Source organism: Pseudopodoces humilis, chromosome 3, assembly GCF_049639895.1.
Source record: "Pseudopodoces humilis isolate 2021_Gansu_Grassland_sample_001 chromosome 3, ASM4963989v1, whole genome shotgun sequence".
In the NCBI taxonomy this organism is placed as follows: domain Eukaryota; kingdom Metazoa; phylum Chordata; class Aves; order Passeriformes; family Paridae; genus Pseudopodoces; species Pseudopodoces humilis.
In genome coordinates this window covers 17,146,160-17,164,662 of record NC_142202.1, presented here as the reverse complement: position 1 = coordinate 17,164,662, position 18,503 = coordinate 17,146,160, and positions in this window count along the sequence as shown.

Sequence of the window (18,503 nt, the reverse complement as noted above, 5' to 3'; positions counted from 1 at the left end):
GGGTGCTCCACATAGGAAGGGCCCTTCTGAAAGTTTGGGTTCAGTGTCAAGGATTTCACAGGGTTCCGTTCCAGTGCTGAAGATGCCAAGGTTGACTACTCAAGTGCTGGCAGGTAAATAATCAGAAGGGGTCATATGAAAAGATATCAAAGGATTCTCTGTGGCCATCTGGGTGGAGGGAGCAACTGCGTCACCACCTGGGACTGCTTTGACAAGCAAACAGCTTCAGCCAGTTTTGGTGCCACCTTCCCTTACATGACACCGAGCCTCAGGGCTGGAATTCAGGGACAAGTAACAGACAGGTTACATCTTCTCTTTTAGCACCAGAGAGAGAAAGATTAACAAAAGCTTCCTGAACAGTGGACTTTCATAGCTCCTCTGTGACTCTTTTGAGTGTTTTCAGGGAATTTCTGGTGATAGACTCACAGCTATGGCACTGGAAATACAAATCCCCTGGGATGGCATTCCTAAGCACATTTAACCCAAACTCTTTCAATGGTCTCCTCTCTCTCTTTTCTAAAGAACATCCCACTTCACTCTATCTTTTAGCATTAAATAACTGGTGTTTTTTAGTGCCTGAAATTTCTAAAGGTCTCCAAAGCAACAAATCCTGAACTTTAATATTGCTGTGTTGCTTTGTCTTCTTCTTACAGCCTCAGCTAATTTACCCATCCTTTGCATCCACACCCGTGTCTAAGAGGTGCAGAGGAGAACAGTGATATGTAACCCAGGATTGCTGCTCATGTTTGGAAAAAGGTGTTGCACACCTCATGCTATAACCCAAGTAAAGCTGCAGTCTTTTACCACACGCAGGTCATCAGCCAGAGAGGGCAAAGATGCGTGATCAGGCTGAGCTGTCCCTTGTGCATGGAGTCTTGTTTCCTGGTAACATGTTACAACCCATATAATAGAAAAACAGCATCCAGAACTGTAGGCAGCGTTCCCCAGAGAGGAAAAATAGCAGCTAGAGAAAAGGCTGCTATTTGGTACATTATTCTGGCACTGCTTAGTATTTAGTTCTATTTTTTGCTTGGGAAGACAGCTCGTGATGAAGAATGTCTCACCTTATCAGCTATGGACAGCAGCTGCTGCACAGGGATGGGAGGTCTTTAGGTGATCAGCTGCACTGGGAATAATTTGAAGAGATGAGAGTTAATTAGTCCAGGATAAACTAAGAAGGGATCTGATTAGCCAGAGTACTAAAAGGCAATTACTTCCAGAACACAGCTAAATAGCTTTACAAAGCTAAAAAAAGACAGCATCTGATAACTTTTCCAACACATAAGCTCTGATCACTAAAAAAACGACCTCTTCTTGCCCTCCCCCAGAAAATTTAGCTCTGGATGCGGGTATACTTGGGAGACTTGGCAGTTTGCTGCCTTTTTCTTTTTTTTCTTTTTATTTTTTTTTTCCTTTCTGATAAGTAACTTCTACAAGGGTTTGTAAGATACCCAGCTACCCATGAGCAGGCTTTAATGTGCAGAAGAACTCATCACCACAAAGCATAATTTTTTTGGAGAACCACTGTTAAGAGCAAATTGTTCTCTCTTGCTAAGTCAAGTTGTCCCTTCTTTAAGTGGAGTTGGCATTCAGGCAACTTGGCCACCCTGGGAACTGCATCAGGTCAGCCTCCTAACAGCTGGTCCCCTCTACTCTGGCAAGAAGAAAATGTCCAGTATGTAACTAATGACCTGATTATTTTCTTCCCATGAGTTGCACATTAAAATATCTGCTAACTCTGTTTGCGGCTGAAACATTAAGAAATGCATTTCTGGACATTCAAACATATTCAGTACCTTGTGTAACATATAAAAACAAAAGGATGCTCAAGGCAGGCAAAGCTGAAAATGTGAGCAAGAATTGGAGGACCATCTGTGGCCTCCATGGCTGCTAACACTTAATTCCAGCTGGACTGTCAGCTCCTTCCTTGTAAGCATACTATCAATGTAAATTGACAGGAATCCCCGGGATCCGAGTTTCAGAATGTATTCCCTTATGCAGCACTAATTGTTCACAACAGGGCAGATATGGCAGGAGAGGATGTTTGACTAATTGCATCTAAAATTGCACCCAAGCCAAAAAGCAGCCACAGAAGAGGCAGTGTGCAATTTCAGATAGGGTAAAATGGGATCACATGAATGCATGAACTCAGTCCTTAGGTTCTACTTAAATTCTCCCTGTAAATACCCAGCAGAGTTTGCAGAGCCATAAGCCGGTGCTCTGCATGAATGTGAATTGCATCCCTAGCATGTATAAACTGTGCCTTGGATAATTCATGAGAATAGCCACATGGGGTCATACCAAAGGTTCATTTAGCTCAGCATCCTGTCTCTGAGGCTGAACAGTGAAAGGTATGTAGGAGAAAAGCATGAGAAATGGGATAAGCATAGCATGCTCCTTCCCCTGGTGTGCTCTCTATCTGCTGACAGTCACTAGTTCAGTCTTCTGGAGCCTGTTCCTGCTTCCCAGAGCTTAATGCACCATGAGAGACCTTTCTTACTGATTCTGTCTAATTGCTTCTTCTGCCCATTCTTGCTTCTATCCAAAACATCCTGTGGCAAGGAGGTGTACAATAATATATTAATTATATGTTGTGTGCAGATGTTCTTAGTTTCATTTATTGTGATTAATAGTTTCATGTGTTTCTCACTAATTCCTGAGTTATAACAAAGAGTGAACAATATTTTCTTACTCATTTTTGCAATTTGCTCTTCCTCCCATAGATTGCTTTGTATTATTTGGAGAAAATTAAACCTTCAAGTGTCTCATTTCAAATATTAAACTGATAAGAGATCATATCTATTTGTTAACTTCCAGCTGTGAATAGCAGACCTGTTCTGAATTTCAGGTGCTAGAAATGGTCTCTCTTTAATGTTCAGGCTTTGAATACAAATTACAGCATGAACCTGCCTCTAGCATTACTATCCACTGGACTACTGGGATTTAAAAACTCCTTGTATCTTCTGTGGTTCCTGTGGCCATTCTCAAAGTCTGCTGTGTCTGTGCTTTGTATCAGACCTGTAAGTATAAGGCTGCTTAAAAGGTGCAGCATTTCAGTGAAAATCTCTCCACGTTCAGACACAGAGGTTTCAGTAGGCCCCCAGATGGGAAGACCAAAAGGAACCCAGAAACCTTGGATCTAAAAGAAAAACAATCCTGTTTCTCTTCTCCCCTCATCTCCACATGTAATATTGTGCAAAATGCTCCTGTGAAGGTCTCCCTCTGCAATTGTTCCACCCATTGTTGGCTTCTGCATCTTTTTCAAAGTCTCACAGATATCCTGCCTCACTTTATGCAGTGTACCTGTCTCCTAATACTGTACCAGATGCATCTCCCTGGTTGCTTGCCATGGGTAGCAGTCATTTTTCCTTTCTCAAGGGAAAGCCATATTCACACATGAAATCTCCCCCTTCGTGCCAGAGTCTCTCTCCCTCTCTTCTTGTTTTCAAAGTCCCTCATACAAAATGCACAAAGGGTAAGAAATGACAGAAAATCAGAGCGTCTGCATTTTGTATTTCTCTAGCACTGACTTGAGTGGCTGCGCAAAAACACAAGCCTGAAATTTTGAGGTCCCCAGCTCTCATCACCCTCATATCTCTGCTTCTGTTAAAGACTTTATTCCCTTCTGGTCTGTCTGAATTGGAGTCACAAAGGCAGGAAAAAGTGATATTTACAGTGCTCCTCTTCTCATTGCCAGTGTCTGGGACTATTAACAAGTCAGTGCACCCTGACAATGGTTCATTTCAAGTGTGGAGCATTACCATTCTCATCAAGGGCAAAGAACCTAGCACAGTTCACAAGAGCTCAGGTGCTTTAAGCTCCTTGCTAAAATTACCTTTCTGCAGACAGCAGACCATTTAGTTGAGTCCTTCTGTGCAAACTGAATGAAATCTTCCAGTTGCAGCTCCATGTGATCAATAGCGGGTGCTCCATTTGAGGGGAATATTTTAAACCATCCCATGTGGAAGTTTATCTCTGGCAGCCTGGGCAGTGACTGGGCTCTGCCACAGACCAAAGGGCCAGGGCAGCCCCTTTCTCCTCCTGCTGCTGATCCCTCCCGTTGCAAAAGAAAAGAGAGCAAGAGCCCATCAGTGGAGACAACCAGGCAGTGCTCCCAGCTCTGCCCTGCCCAGGGTTCACCATGCAGCAGGATGGGCAGGGAGCCAGCAGCTGGAACCATGGCTGTGGCCTGGAGGCTCCTGAGAGCTGGCACATGGCCAGGACAGCCTGGTCCAGCCGTGGCCTGCCCTCCTCCAAGCTGTGTGTCCCCACAGAACCATGTGCAGTGGATGCCCTCTCTCTCCCAGATGTCCTCCGTCTATCCTGGCATGACAACACTCAGGGGACAAGTGAACACAGCTCTTCCCAGCTTCAGCTGAGGTGCAGGGACCCATCTGCCCAGTTCTGAGGACAGAGCTGAAGCAGGCAGCACCTGGAGTGCTCAACACTCTGGAAAGGTCCCAAGGATTTCCCTCTGTCCTGCTGCAGCGTGATGGGCACCGACTTCCTCTGGCAAAGGGCAGCAGCGCCATCCTCAGTTCTGCAGATGTGTTAGCTCAGGAGGTAAGACCCACCCTGTCTTTTTTTCCAAAATTCAAATGGTGAGCAGCAAGACTCCCACCATTTTCAGAGGGAGCAGTCAGAGCCCTTTGCTTGGAGTAATCCTGCAGAAACCAGGCTGTGCTCACAGAGCAGCCCTGCCACAGAAAGGGTCTCTGGGGAGCTGCCAGCCAGCCCCAGCAGCCTGAGCATGGCAGAGCTGGGACCCTCTGCCCTCTGGGGCTCTCTGACCCACATGGCAGATTTCCTCCCCACACCACCAGCAGGGCTGTGGTGGTGCTCCTGGTGGCTTTCCAACCCTCTATGTTCCCCGAGGGACACGGCTGGACCCTCTCTCACTCCTTCCCACACTAGCTCACCCCAGTGGCCACACATCACCTCAGCACAGCCAGAGGCAGCTGAAAGACGTCCTTGCTGCTGTCATTCTCCCCTTCTTCCTGCCCCACTGCCTTCTTTCCACCACTCAGCACCCACAGTTCTTGGGGCAGAGCTCAGAGCAGAGGGACACACAGCAGGGTAGCAGCTCATCTCTTTCTCAAGGAATGTTATGGATGGCAGACGCACAAGGGAAGGATCACCTTCCTCCACCTGTTGGTCTTCACTTCCCCTTGCTTTGGGCTTCACTGCTGGTCCTGATCTCTGATAAACTTGGTGCCACTTTGGGCCACCAGCCTTTGGGCCCAGCACTTAACCAGTTTTCAAACCATCTCCCATTCCGCTATGCCTGCCCACATTTCTTCAGCTTCTCCATGAGGGTATTGCGGCAGACAGTCCTCCTGAAGTGGACAATGCCCACTGTATTCCCCTCATGTCCCAGCCCAGTCATTTCACCACAGAAGATTATCGGTTTTGACAAGCAAGGTTTCCTTTGCTGTATTCATGCTGGCTTCTAGCTCCAACCACCTTCACGTCCTTCGGGTCTCCAGGATGTGCTGTGATATTCCCAGCATCTCCATGAACATAGGAACCCCTTTTCTTACCAAATACAATAATGAGTTCAGGGTACCTGGTAATCTTGGCCTTAATTTTTTGTGTTTGTTTTTTTTTTTTTCAAGCCTCTCCAAGAATGTGACAGTGAACACAGCAGCAAACATTTAACAAGATGTGTGGGCTCTGTCCTCATTAGTCTAAACATGAGAGGTGAAGCAGCAGATGCATGCAGAGCAGGCATTGCTGAACGACATGAAGTTAATTTGAGCTTGCAAGAGGGGAGCCTTTGACTGGCAGACAGCCCTACATAGTAAAGGCACTGATGTGAACCAGCAAGTGTGAGCCCTCAGCCACATTGCATTGCCTGCTGCCCCAGGGTCCTTCACTGGAATATGGTTTTGAACACCCCAAGAAGCCAAGGGCAACTGGAACAGAAATTTTAGATCGACTTGTCATCAAAGCTGTTTTGAAACCTGAATTCACCTTGTGCTTGAGAGCTTATTTCCTTGAGCTATGTTCACAGCACCCACTATGAAATTGTACTTCCAGGGCATTTTTTCCTTGCAGCCTTGCTGTACTATCACCCTCATTTTACAGAAAGGGAACAGAGATACAGGGAGAGACTTCCTCAAGGTCAGAATGGGCTGATGTGATAGAAATGGAAAAAGCACAGAAACAATGTGGAAAAGATGGGCCTGATCCATACAGGAGGGACTTGAATGACAGTGATTTATACAAGTATTCATACCAAGCCTGAAACGAAAACACAGTATCAAGATATTTACATTATCGTTTCTTTTTATTCTTAATAAAGGCAACGATTTGACTTGAAAAATAGACTTACTCTGACCTTTAACATTGACTTGATATTTTCCTTAGGGATTTTTAACTTCTGATTATTATTCTTTACACTTTCTCATCTCATCTTTCCCCTTCTTAAATTAACTGTCCTTTATTTATGACACTACCCACATCTGAGCTGCCATCTCCTGTGAGCAGTCCTCCCAAAGTATTTTCCATCAAGGCTTGGGAGCAGGCCTCTTCCTTAGTCTGGCCACAAAAGCCTCCCTCTGTTACAAGAAAATCCAAATATAGTCACAGTTTTCAGGGAAGTTCATGAACTAAGGGATCACACGCAGCTTTTTTGTAGAAAACCATTAAAACAGACCTGCCTGCTGGTTAGCTTGGGGGTAGGTTGAAGTCAGTCCTGTACACAAGGTGACACACCACAGTTCCCTCCAGCTGAGCAGGACTTCCCCAGGAGCACCCAGGGCCAGCCAGCAGTGTTGCAGTGTAACAGTCTGAAACCAGTGGGGAAAGGAAACCCATTTGGCTGAAAAGACCCAGAGACAAAGGCATTAACTGTGATGTTCTCAGAGTCCCCCTGAGAGGCACCATGTTGTGCCACCAGCGACAGTCCAGAGCAGCAGTGATGCACATCTTGCCCTCAGACTCTTCGCAAGATCACAGGGATTTGAATACAGAGTCGAGATTCAAGCCGCAAGAATAAAACTCTGCTTCCTTGGGTAGATCTGTCTCAGCCACAAATGATATGACAAGAATCCTATACTGAAAAAAAAAGATAAAAGCACATGTAAACCATGTGGCCCAGGGAGGAGAATAATGAGAAAGACCCTCTGTGGTGCTACAGACAGGATCACTGTGCCTGCGTGGAGCCGATGAGTCAAAACATACGTTTCAAATTAGTCTCCTGGCAAATGTGTGGCTCTTGTTCAGTCTTACTGCACAGGACATAAAGCACCTGCCGGGACCCTGTGGCTCCTCAGCACACTCTGTAGAGGAGCTGTTTGCCAAGCTGTCCCTAACGTGTGTCAGCAGCTAGAGAGGAGCCAGAGCTCAGGGCCACGACATCTCCCTCTTTCAGTTCTGATGCCGAAAGACAGTGGGATCACATGAGGTGGAACGCAAGTTAGTGCAGATCCCAGCACCATTTTGGTTCCCAGTTTGGGCTGTCCAGGCCTCCCATAACTCAAAAATCAGTGTGATACAAGTGTGGAGAGTTTGTTGATCTGCATAATTTTGGCCTTGGTTATACTGCTGTGGTGGGCAGAATGGGAGCTTCAGCTAAAGTTTATTAGAGAAGCTCTTCTGCTGAGTCATGAGGGACAGAAAGAACTCCCTTGCTTTCTAAACTCCTTCCTAGAGAGAGGAGTCCAGCTGCTGCTGGATCCAATCTTAGCCCCAGATTTGTCAATGACTTATAGCTAGAGGATTACATAGGTGTAACTGAACCTTTATACAACTTTGTCCCACAAGGTAAAGGATGGTGAACCAAATATATTTATATAAAAATAAATAATTACAATGACTAGACTAAAAGATCTTAATCAAAATTATTTACTACACAGTAGAGGAAGCTATAACTATTAGTATTGTACACTATTTTGAAGCAATATTGAAGCAATTGTATTGCAGCAAGCAAAAGCAATTATTAAGTAGAGATTGATGTTACTCACCCGTGCCAATGACTGCAGGTAAATCTCTTTAACTCAGCATCAAGGAGTAACCTTGAGGGTTGCCCCCACTCCAGGGAGGAATCTCCAAACACACTGCAAGAAGGAGTATGTTGGAAGGTGTGAGCCCTGGCACAGGCTTCCCAGAGAAGCTGCAGATGCCCCAACCCTGGAAGTGTTCAAGGCCAGGTTGGATGGGGCTCTGAGCAACCTGGTGCAGTGAGAGGTATCCCTGCCTATGGCAGGAGGGTGGGAACTGGATGATCTTTAAGGTCCTTTCCAACCCAAACCATTCTATGATTCTATGAAGACCTTGCTGTTAAAAAGTGGGTCTGGGTTTTTATATATAAACTGATTTTCTGTCCATCATATGTCTCCAGGCCAGCTCAGCATCTTTAGATAAGCTATCAGCAGTATCACTTGCTTGTCCCTTTATATCAGGTACTTTATCAGGTCTGCCACATCTTCACATCGCTGTCAGGATGTTTATCTTGGGAATGATGAGTCAGGCTGTTTTCAGCATCATTCAACACCAAAAGCAGCATGCCAGCCCCCCTCTCCTTTCACTGCTGACAGCTTTGCAAACAAGGTATTGTTCGAGCTGTTCCCCCCCACTCCAGGCAGAGCATCCTGCTACAACTGCCCTTATGAGCCCTCTCTAGAAACTATTTACTTTGACTAGAGCCTCAAGTCTATCATTCACTCCTGCTCCCACCAACCTTGAATTCAGATCAAACTTTTTGAAAACATGTCATAGCATTTCCCAATTTTGTCATTAGGCTTAGTTATCTTTCACAGAGGTAACTTTTACTGGAAAAACTATAAACAGCTGTTGAGAGAGGAGATCTCTTATACTACCAGTCATAAAATATTGCTAATTGGGCAAAGTTTCATTTTCCTAGGGTGAAAATACGACTGTTGGGAGGATACTAATCTGTCTGATTCTTGCAGCTTCTTCTGAACTCCTGCCTCTTGAGCTTTGCCACTCTCTCTCTCTCTTCAAAGAAAAACGTCTGCAAAAGAGGGGAACATTAGTTAACCTTGTGCTTCTCTTGGAACTCATCAGCAGCGTGATTAATGGTTTGAAGGGAGAAAATCCTTCTTGCATGAGCTCAAAGAGTGACCTGAAGGATTTGCTGTAATGTAGTGTCTCCTACACAGTTTGTGATAGCAGTTACTTGTCCCCATTTTTTCCAAAACTGAAATTTGTGTCCAGTTTGTAGCATGCCAGGCCAGGTGGGGAATATTTTGCTGACCTAAGGGAGTTTCCATTACTTTAAATATCCTTGCTTCTCCTTTATTGTTTAAAAGGCAAAGCCATGAGGGTTTCTTTGCTTGAAGATTACATTAAAATCATGTAAATGTTTTGATTTCAAACACCTTTCCTGTAAATGAAAATTTTGAGGAAAAACAAATTGCATCAATTCATTGATATTCCCATTCTGCTTCAGCTCTCTTCTGAGACTGGAAATGCAGTAAGCCTGATTTGTTTCAACATAGAGGCATTTTCTGAGAAAAAGAGCATTTTGAAGGATCATTTCTCAGGTAGCTGTTACAGAGGTAGGCTGAGAGCTTTCCAAGATCTCCCTCTACCCACTCTGGTACTTCACCATTACTACAATTCTCCTCTCTCCAATTTGTCAGTGCCATTCATATCCTTGGAATATCAAAATAAAGGGGCTGCTTTGTCATCCAACAGACTCTGGGCTTAGCAAAATGGTTGAGGGAGGTGCTTTGGGGCATAGCTTCATACGGGAGAGCTGAGTCACCAACTCCAGGTTTGTTTTTGGGTTGAACCTTGAGATAATCTGGAATAGCTGAGGTGACTGTAATAACCTCAGTGGGAGAGATGTGCAGCTGTGGGATGGCATCAGGCAAGGCTAAATGAAAAGGGAAAAAGTCCCTGGCTTTCCCTGCATGGTGAGCCTTGTTCATCAGGACTTCAGGAGGTCAGGGAGGTGCAAGCAGTGACACAGAGACACTCAGCATCAGCTGCTGCTCAAGCACTCTCAGATCTATCTGCAAAATTAATATATTCAGTGCTGATAAGGTAATCCAAGGTAAGATAGGAGCTGGTCTTGTTAGGATGTGATATAATTAATTTAAAATTACTTATTTGTGAAACTGTGATGATCAGTGTTGTGCTTTCTCTCCAGATGACAGGGTTATTAGTTAGCTTCAGGCTGCCTGAGGGTATGAAGCAGGCAGGAGCTGTAGTTAAATAGCAGGCATGTACATGCCACACGTATTCCATTAATACACCTTCCCTTTTTTCTCCCCATCATGCCCCCTGGCCATATCTCCTTGGTCTTTTACTTGCTTGACCTCTGGCATGTATTAAAAAACCACTGACAATCAAAGGTCTGTACAGTCACTTACTACTGCTTTTGAACAATATTAATCAGAATTTAATTTCAGCTGCTGCAACACAGTGTGAAATAGAAGCACTTTCTTTAAACACCTCCTGAATTTTCTCTCCCAGCCTCCAAGATTTCATTAAAATTACCCAACTGAGATTTATCTTGCAGTCATATTCACAAAATGTTTAACAATCAAGAAAAAAAATATTCTGTGAGAGGACACAGAGGGTCAGTCCTTGACTCCTCTCCCCCATGCCAGGGCTCACCCAAAGCTTGTCCCTGGGTAGAGATTTGTATCAAAGCAGTTGTTGTGAGCTGGGATTGGGCTCATGCTTGGGATCCACCCTGTGCTGAGTTTGATTCTGCACTCACGTCTGTAAGGCAGCTCCAGCACTGGTGGGAGTCACTGGCAGCACAGCTGTAATGAATATAAAGTTAGGGGCATCCCTTCCTAGCTGGAAATAAAGGATGCAGCCACCTGGAAAGCCAGGGGCAATGCTTTATTCTAACTGACTTTTCAGGCATCATGGAGCCCACTGCCACATTCCAATTTTTTTCTTACAGAGAAAAGGATATGTATTTCTATAAAACCCAAATAAGGCTTGTGTTACATTTTAAATGGTTCCTGCCAATTTTAGTGTGTTTCAGTGGAGTTCTTTTTAAAACAAATTCACAACATTCTTTATACCTACTCAGAAATCAGCCCAAATTTAAAGTTTAGTGTCAACAAAATCAATACCCAGGAGCATTTGCAATCTGTCCATGTTTCTTTACAGACAGAAGGTGCTACATACAGGATAGAAATGGACATAATAAATTCCACCTGCTAAAAGAAAAAAGTGGAATTTCAACAATCAAAGTGAGACCATTACAGCAAGGACAGATCAGACTGTGTCACCAAAGCCTCTCTGGGGGAGGAGACGCTTGCAACACCTCTCCATCATTTATACGTCTTTGGCTCATTTTAGCCATGTTTCTTAAGCAGGTTTCTCAGCAGAGGACCTTTAAAATGAGGTGGACATCCCTGTGAGGGTCTTTTCTTTTGATTCTCCTCTGATAGAGCTTGTTATGAGCTCCCAGGCAGCACATATCTCTGCAGCAGCACCACGCCCCAGCCAGACAGGGGCACATTCCGGCAGAGCCCAAGGGGACCTGGAGCTTTCCTCTGCTTGGGACCAACTGAGCTGGAAAGAAAACTTCCAGAAAAGCTCTGCTTAAAAATACCCAGGCCCTGCCAAAAGGAGCTGGCACGTTATCATTTCACTAGTCCTGCCATGCACAAGTACTCATTGTGTCTCTGCAGTTACACAGTTTCAGCCTTGAAAATGCTTTTGGAAACAAGTGATACTAACTCCTTCCACTGAGGAGGAACTGGTGACATCCCCTTGACTCTTCCCAGTGTATTGAGTCATGATCCTCATAGTCAAAAATTCATGTCCAAAACTAAAATTAATCATATTTATTATTTTTAGAGCAAGCCACTGGCACTGGCATATGTGAGTACAATCAACAAGGTTGTTTTGAGGATTAGAGCACCTCCTAATCTGAACTGGAAAGAATGAACTGTTTTATTATCTGATCTGACCTTTGCTTGTATTAGAGTCAGGCTTGTGACTTCAGTGATAACTCATGTTTTATTGTCTTTTATTCCTGTTACTCCTATAAACCCTGAAAAGTGTGGCCCAGATTTTATTGCCCTTCTTTATCACCTGGGAAATCATGTAGTGAGTTCCCAAACGTTTATACACTGCAAATTCACTTGAAGCAAAGATGCCACTCAGGGTCCAGGCTGGAAAAAGGTATCAGAGCCTATTTTGTTTGGTGGAACCTGTATTCAACTCAATGGTCTGGGATATCTGCCCAGGCTGATGGGTGGCACTGAGAAAGTTAAGAACTTTTTCACTTGGGAACTGAGCATATAATTTTAAATGGATATTGTGGGTGACAGAAGACACAGGGCTCTGCCAGCCTGCATGGAGAAGAACTTTTCCTTTTTTAGAAAGAGGACTCTCTTCTAAAACTCAACACCAAGTTGCATGGTGTTGCAATTCCAGCAGAGCAGACTGTCACTTATTAAGAGAGATCCCAAAGCAATAAGATGGGTCTGGAGGCTCAGGCAGACCCTGCTTCTGTTTTATACTGGTTTTAATCAGGCTGTGCTGAAAAGAAATTTTTGGATTTCACTGTTTGTGCAGTGCTCATGGATACGGCACCTGGTACATGTCTTATACAATTTGAAAGCAGATCCATCTCACAGATCTTGGTTGTGGAAATGGATGACAGGGAAAATCTCAGGCCAAAGCCTTGTGTTGCTGGGAGTGAGTTAAAAGGGCTAGATGAAAAGGAAGCATTACAGCTTGGATATCATCATCACTGAGAAGCATGTTTGCAGACAGATATTTGTCCCTTTGGGCACCCAGATGCTTCTCCTCTGAGGACTGATCCCTGTCAGGACAGCTTTTTAAATTCTTGTGATTTTTTTATTCCATCCCACAAGTAATTTTCTAGAGCTGTTAGAAAGCAGGATTTAGGAAGGGATGCTTTCAGGTGATCTGGGGTCTATAGTCACCATTATCATCAGATCTGAGAAACAGAGCCATGGCTTGTCACGATGCTGTGCTTCCTGAGGGAGCCCTAGAGACCCAGGGAGGTTTTTCTCAATTGGCAGAGACCAGGATTATATGAAATAATTTTAATATATGTCTTAGGTCCCTCAAGCCCACACATTATAAGTTATTTTTATAGGAAAAAAAAAATCTGCTTTTCTATGTTGTCTTCTGCTTTAGAGTAACTGTTACTAATCAAAAATATTGCAGCCAATTCAATAATTGGCCAGAACTGGGCTTTGCAAATACCTTTCACAGTTTCATTGCCTTATAAATCTATAAATAAAGAATAAACATATGACTTATCACTCTGTAGCAATTATTTAGGATGTAGTAAAAGCAGCAAAGGAAGGAGGAGGAGGAAAAGCGAAACCTTTCTGAGAGGGCACAAGTTCCTTCTGCTCTGTGGCATGTCAGCTCCTCTGTGCTCAGCAAAGCAGAAGCTGACAGGAGGCTCCTGGCAACCCAGAGGGGTGAAATTCAAAGCGCTGGTGGTACCTGCAGAGCAGATGGGGACAAGTCTGTTTGAGGTAATGTGGAGCAAGCACTGGTCTCCTGGAAGGGATCTCTAGTCAATCCAGTGGACTATCAAAGTGTCCAAGATCAAGTAGCCACACAGATGGAAGGCTATTTTAAACTTCACAGCAGGTTTTCTCTCAGTCTCTAGTATTAGTGGTCAGCTCAAAGCCCAAAATTATGAAGTTTTGTAATTTTTCAAAAAGGGGTTTAGCAGTAAAGATTAAAACAAAACCACTGATTGTCCTTTTGTCCGTACAAACGTCTGATCCCTCTTCTCATCTTGCCAAACACTAGCAAGACTAGCAACATCCAGTTACAATAAGTTTTGCATTTTAGTTAGAATTTGTAAAATCTATTTCCTTTGATCAGGTCCAAGTATGTTACTTCAATATTATATTGAACATCTTCTCCTGGAGTACAGCAGATGTTTTCTTGAGAAAGCTCCTGGCAAACCCATTGGCTAAGAAGTTAGGTTCTACAAAATTTGAAAACAAAGGAGGAAAAGAGATACAAAATCTACCAAACATTACTATGAAATTTTTGGCTGGTTTCAGCAAAATATGGGGATGGCGCCAAAAAGATCCAGGCTCCAGCTACTTGCCAGGAATGGTGGAAACCCAGATGCAACAAGGCTGTGTTAAAGCACCCTGGTGCCATTGGAAGAGGTGGAATACACTTCAGGCATTTAACTTCAGCATGAATAAAGTGCACCAGTACCTGGCAGATGTACTTGGCAGTGCTGGGATGTGTGTGCTCCCTGGCAAGCAGACTCCTCACACTGGCATTTTGGGCTACCTGGCTTTTTACTGCTGGTTGTAATTACTCTTGCATGGTTTTATTGCGTGCCCGCCTACACCCCTGTGTATTCCAGTTACAACGGTGGGATAAATGGAGGTGTCTGGAGGTGGAGGTTCCTTCTGTCTGGCAGGTCATTTGGGGGTGACTGTGCTCCTTGTTTCAGGATAAAGATGTTCCACTGATAAAGATGTAGTTATTGCCCAGATGAGATGGTACTGAAGAGCACAGAGCTCCTGGGTTTTGTAGGACCTTTGAAGCACTGCCAAAGTGGCTCTTGCTCACAGGAGATCTTAACAACACCCTTCCACCACGCAGGAAGTGTCTCCACAACAGTCCCATGGCCTCAGTGGCCCTACTCATCCAGGAGCTCCGTGTGACTGAGGGTATCCATCCGGGCCTGGGAGATGTCGCTGCAGCAGCTGAAGGCTCTGCCAAGCATTCCCCGAGCAGTCTGTGCGGGCTAGCACAAAATTAGGCTGGGGACTGCGCTGATACAATGACAGCCAGAATAATCTGAGCAATAGATAAAGAACCAAGTGTGGTTCCCCAGTGTAATTAGGAAGAGCACTGTTATGCAATTAAGAAAATTAATTAGATGTAGACGTAGGGAGTGCAGGTTGAAGACATATTGCAGCACAGACTTGTCTAGCTCTGTGGTACTTTTGAGATCTGCTGGTGGTAAAATTGGTTTTATAGTGTCTCTGAATGAGCTGTATTCCCAGATTTCTCTATTGGCCACTCCTATGTCATGGAGCATAATTTACTAAAAACAGCAGCAAACTTCAGCCTATCAGAACCAATATCAAAATATGCTGAGCACTTTCTGCTCAGTGCAGTGAACCTTGTTAGTCTAGCCAGAATCACTCCTCCTCTAGCTGAGCTCTGATTTAGCTGTCTCCATCCCTCCATGAAATGGTCTTGTACTTAGGGAAGGAAACATCGAGTATCCTCAAGCCAGCTATCACTGTGTTACCAGCTCCTTTTAAATGAAATGAACGAGACCTGGCCAACAGTATTTTACTTACCTTTTTCTCCCAGAAATCCCAAAACAGAAGAATTCATTCACAGGAAAAGAAAGTTGAAATAAAAATCGTTCTCCTGGTATCTGAGGAAATTTCATCTGTTGTATGTGTAGGATTCCAGAGGAGCAATACCATGGTTTTGACAAACACATTATTCAAGACATGCTCATGTATATGTTATTCACAAAATATACCTTGTGTTAAAAGAAATGTACATCCCTAGTGACAGTAGGGCATCACCATTACACAGCTCCATTTTATCACAGAATGGTGATAGGACATCATGTACTGAGGGGAGATATCCTTTAAACTAGAATAATATTTCCATCCTATGGAGAGAGATGGCTCAAGGATTTTTATGAGGACAGGCAAAATTAAATCTGTCAGTGCCAAGGTAACCAATAATAATAACCCACATCATTTTAAAAATCTTCATTTTTTTTCCTCTTACTCATGTTACTGGTATCACCATAGAGTGCAAGGTGTATACTCTGAAATTAACTGTATTTTCTCTCTCCATAAAGCTTGTTCATTTTTTGTACTCTAGTCAGCTTGGACAATAAAATTTGGTTTGATAATTTCTCATTCAAGCTTTCATGCACCAAACCAGCATGCCTGCAATTCAAACATTATCAGCATGTATAAAAGCACACACACAAAAAAAATCCCAGCCCAAAACTGAGATGAGTTCAAATTAAATTAACATGTAGAAAGCTGGCACTCTCTGCTGGAATCAACTTTGTCATTATTAAGTTTACCACTGCTGTTTCAGATAGCTCCTTCTCTCGGGGTTCTGGCTAGAGGTGCTTTACAAATTAGAGGTCAGGTTGGTACTTTATAATTTTCTCATTTTTCCTTTAATCTCCTTTTTTTTCCTGTTTCATTAATTCTATGGTGATTCTTTCTGAAACTGAAAGTGTTTTCCCAGTTTCCTGTATTCACAGTTGCCATCTGCCGGGCGAAGCTTCCCCAGCAAAGATTCTTTCACTCAAGGCAGATGGGAGCATCCTTCATATGACACAGCCTGAACACTGGAATACCCCTTGGGAATGCTGCTGCATCCCAACACAGAGACCCTGTGGGATGCCCCACTGCCTGCCGCAACACCAATCACCACCAGACGTCAATCCCATGTTTGACAAGCACCGCATTTCCTGAGCTCCCACTCCATGCAAATTAATAAGCAAATATGATGATCTTTTAAAACATAGCAAAACACAATTTGGAATAAACTGTGTTGGTCACAAAGCTCCTTTTAACTCCCAAGAGATCATACCTGCTCTGGTATGTGTACTGGGTAAATTTGCACAGTGGTCTAAGAGTGTGATTACAGCTTGGGAAAACACACACAGTTTTACAAACACACACAGTTTTAAGCTGGCTGGCTTAGTGACTGTGCCAGTTATCTTACTCATATCAATTACCAAATGAAGCTCTTGAAATAAGAAGAAATATTTTCTTTCCTGATCAAGCCTACATGGATGGCATTAAAGACAGGTAACATTGAAGTCCAGGTATCCAGAGAGTTTTGCCCAAGAACTGGCCTAGGAGTGCTTGCTCATCGAGTAAAGGTGTGTTGAGAAACTAAGACAGAGAAATGAGAAATCTCTGGAAATGCCAAATCCTGTGCTATCTGTAGCTAAGCTGTGGCAAAACGATGCCCATCATTACTGAAGAGAGCACTGATGATTTTACTGTTAAAGCAATGTCGCACTGCCTTGGCCCATTCTCCTTTTCCTTTGAAAGCTTCATGAAACAAGTAGCCTGACTCCTTTCAGAGGTGCTAAAGGCAATGAGAGCTACTGGTTTAGTAATAAACCAGTTTCTGTGTCTACATACAGGCCCTCAATGGCAAGGAGGTTGGCTGCTTATTTTCTCTTCATAGCCTGTGATGCCACTGCCAGGGCAGTGACGTTTATGGTGGGAAGTTCAGTGGCGTCCCCGTGGAGCCACAGGGCTGAGTAAAGACACAGAGAAAACACCCACTTACATCAAAATGTAGTTACTGCACCCATGTATCTGTGATGCAGTGCAGACACATCTTTGGGAAGATCTTTGGTGCTTTCTACATGGACAGACTGAAAGTTTTCTTGGGGATTCTGTGGGTTCTCTGTGCCCCATGCACCTGGGTTCTGTGAGCTGTTTCGCAGCGGCCTCAGCAGAGCACCTAGGTGATGCTTGCCAGTGATTGTAGCTATTCCTGCTGCTCCACCTCTGCAACTGGTGGTGGTGTGGCAGGTCTGGAGCACAGTACAGACCTTGTTATCTGGCTATGGCTTGTGTCTTCACTGGCAGGGAGTGAACAACCGAGGACGATAATGAAAGTTCCCCTTCAAAACCAGCCTCAGTGGTTTTTTACGTATAACAAAGGAACACTGAAACATTTCACTGTATCAGCTGAAAAGAAGCATACAGTAGAGATAAAAATGTGACAGTCTGTGCATTTAGGAGAATAAGAGAGACACTATCAAAAAGGGTATGGGAATTTAGGGAAGCCTGAAAAGCTTTAAGACATTGGAAGAAGGCCTTCACTGTTATCTTCTCTGTGAGAGCGAGATCAAGCTACACCATTTAAACTAGCCTAGGAAAACCTAATTTGCTAAGGGGTCACATCGAGGAGCACACCAGCTTGTGTCTGAACTTAAAAACACCTTTGAGTTGGGTGGTTTGTGGGTTTTTTGAATGAATAAGAGGTGGGTTTGGAGAAATACTTTAATCCCTCCTTGGGCTGACAATGTAGTTTTTACATGTTTATAGGTGAGTGAATAGACAAAACTACCAATGTTTTACAGAGTTTTCTAAATATCAAAAGAGCATTTTTTTTCCTAAGTCAGCCCTTTGTATTTTGAAGGGAGTGTACATATCGTCCTCCCTGGAACTTGCAGGGTCACAGAAAAACATATTTTCTCCAGTTCCTGATATTGTTCAGCTCCTGAATGGACAAAAAGCTGTTTCATGCAGCTTCTTCCTGGTTGTTATTCCAGTGTTTGTCCAGGTACTTCTTGAGTCCATCCCTCAGATACATTCCTAGGATTATTTTCTGCTGCCTGCTCTTTGTCTTTGCACATAGCCCTCCCCAAGCGCCTCCTGCCCACACAGTGCAAGTCAGGTGAGAGCTGCATCGAAGACTTCAAAGACTGAGGAAGGAGTTAATGAGTGGCCAACAGTAACAAGTGAAGTAATTTGCTCTATTAAAGAAAGAGAGGATTTTATGCTGTGCGTGCCAGTTATACA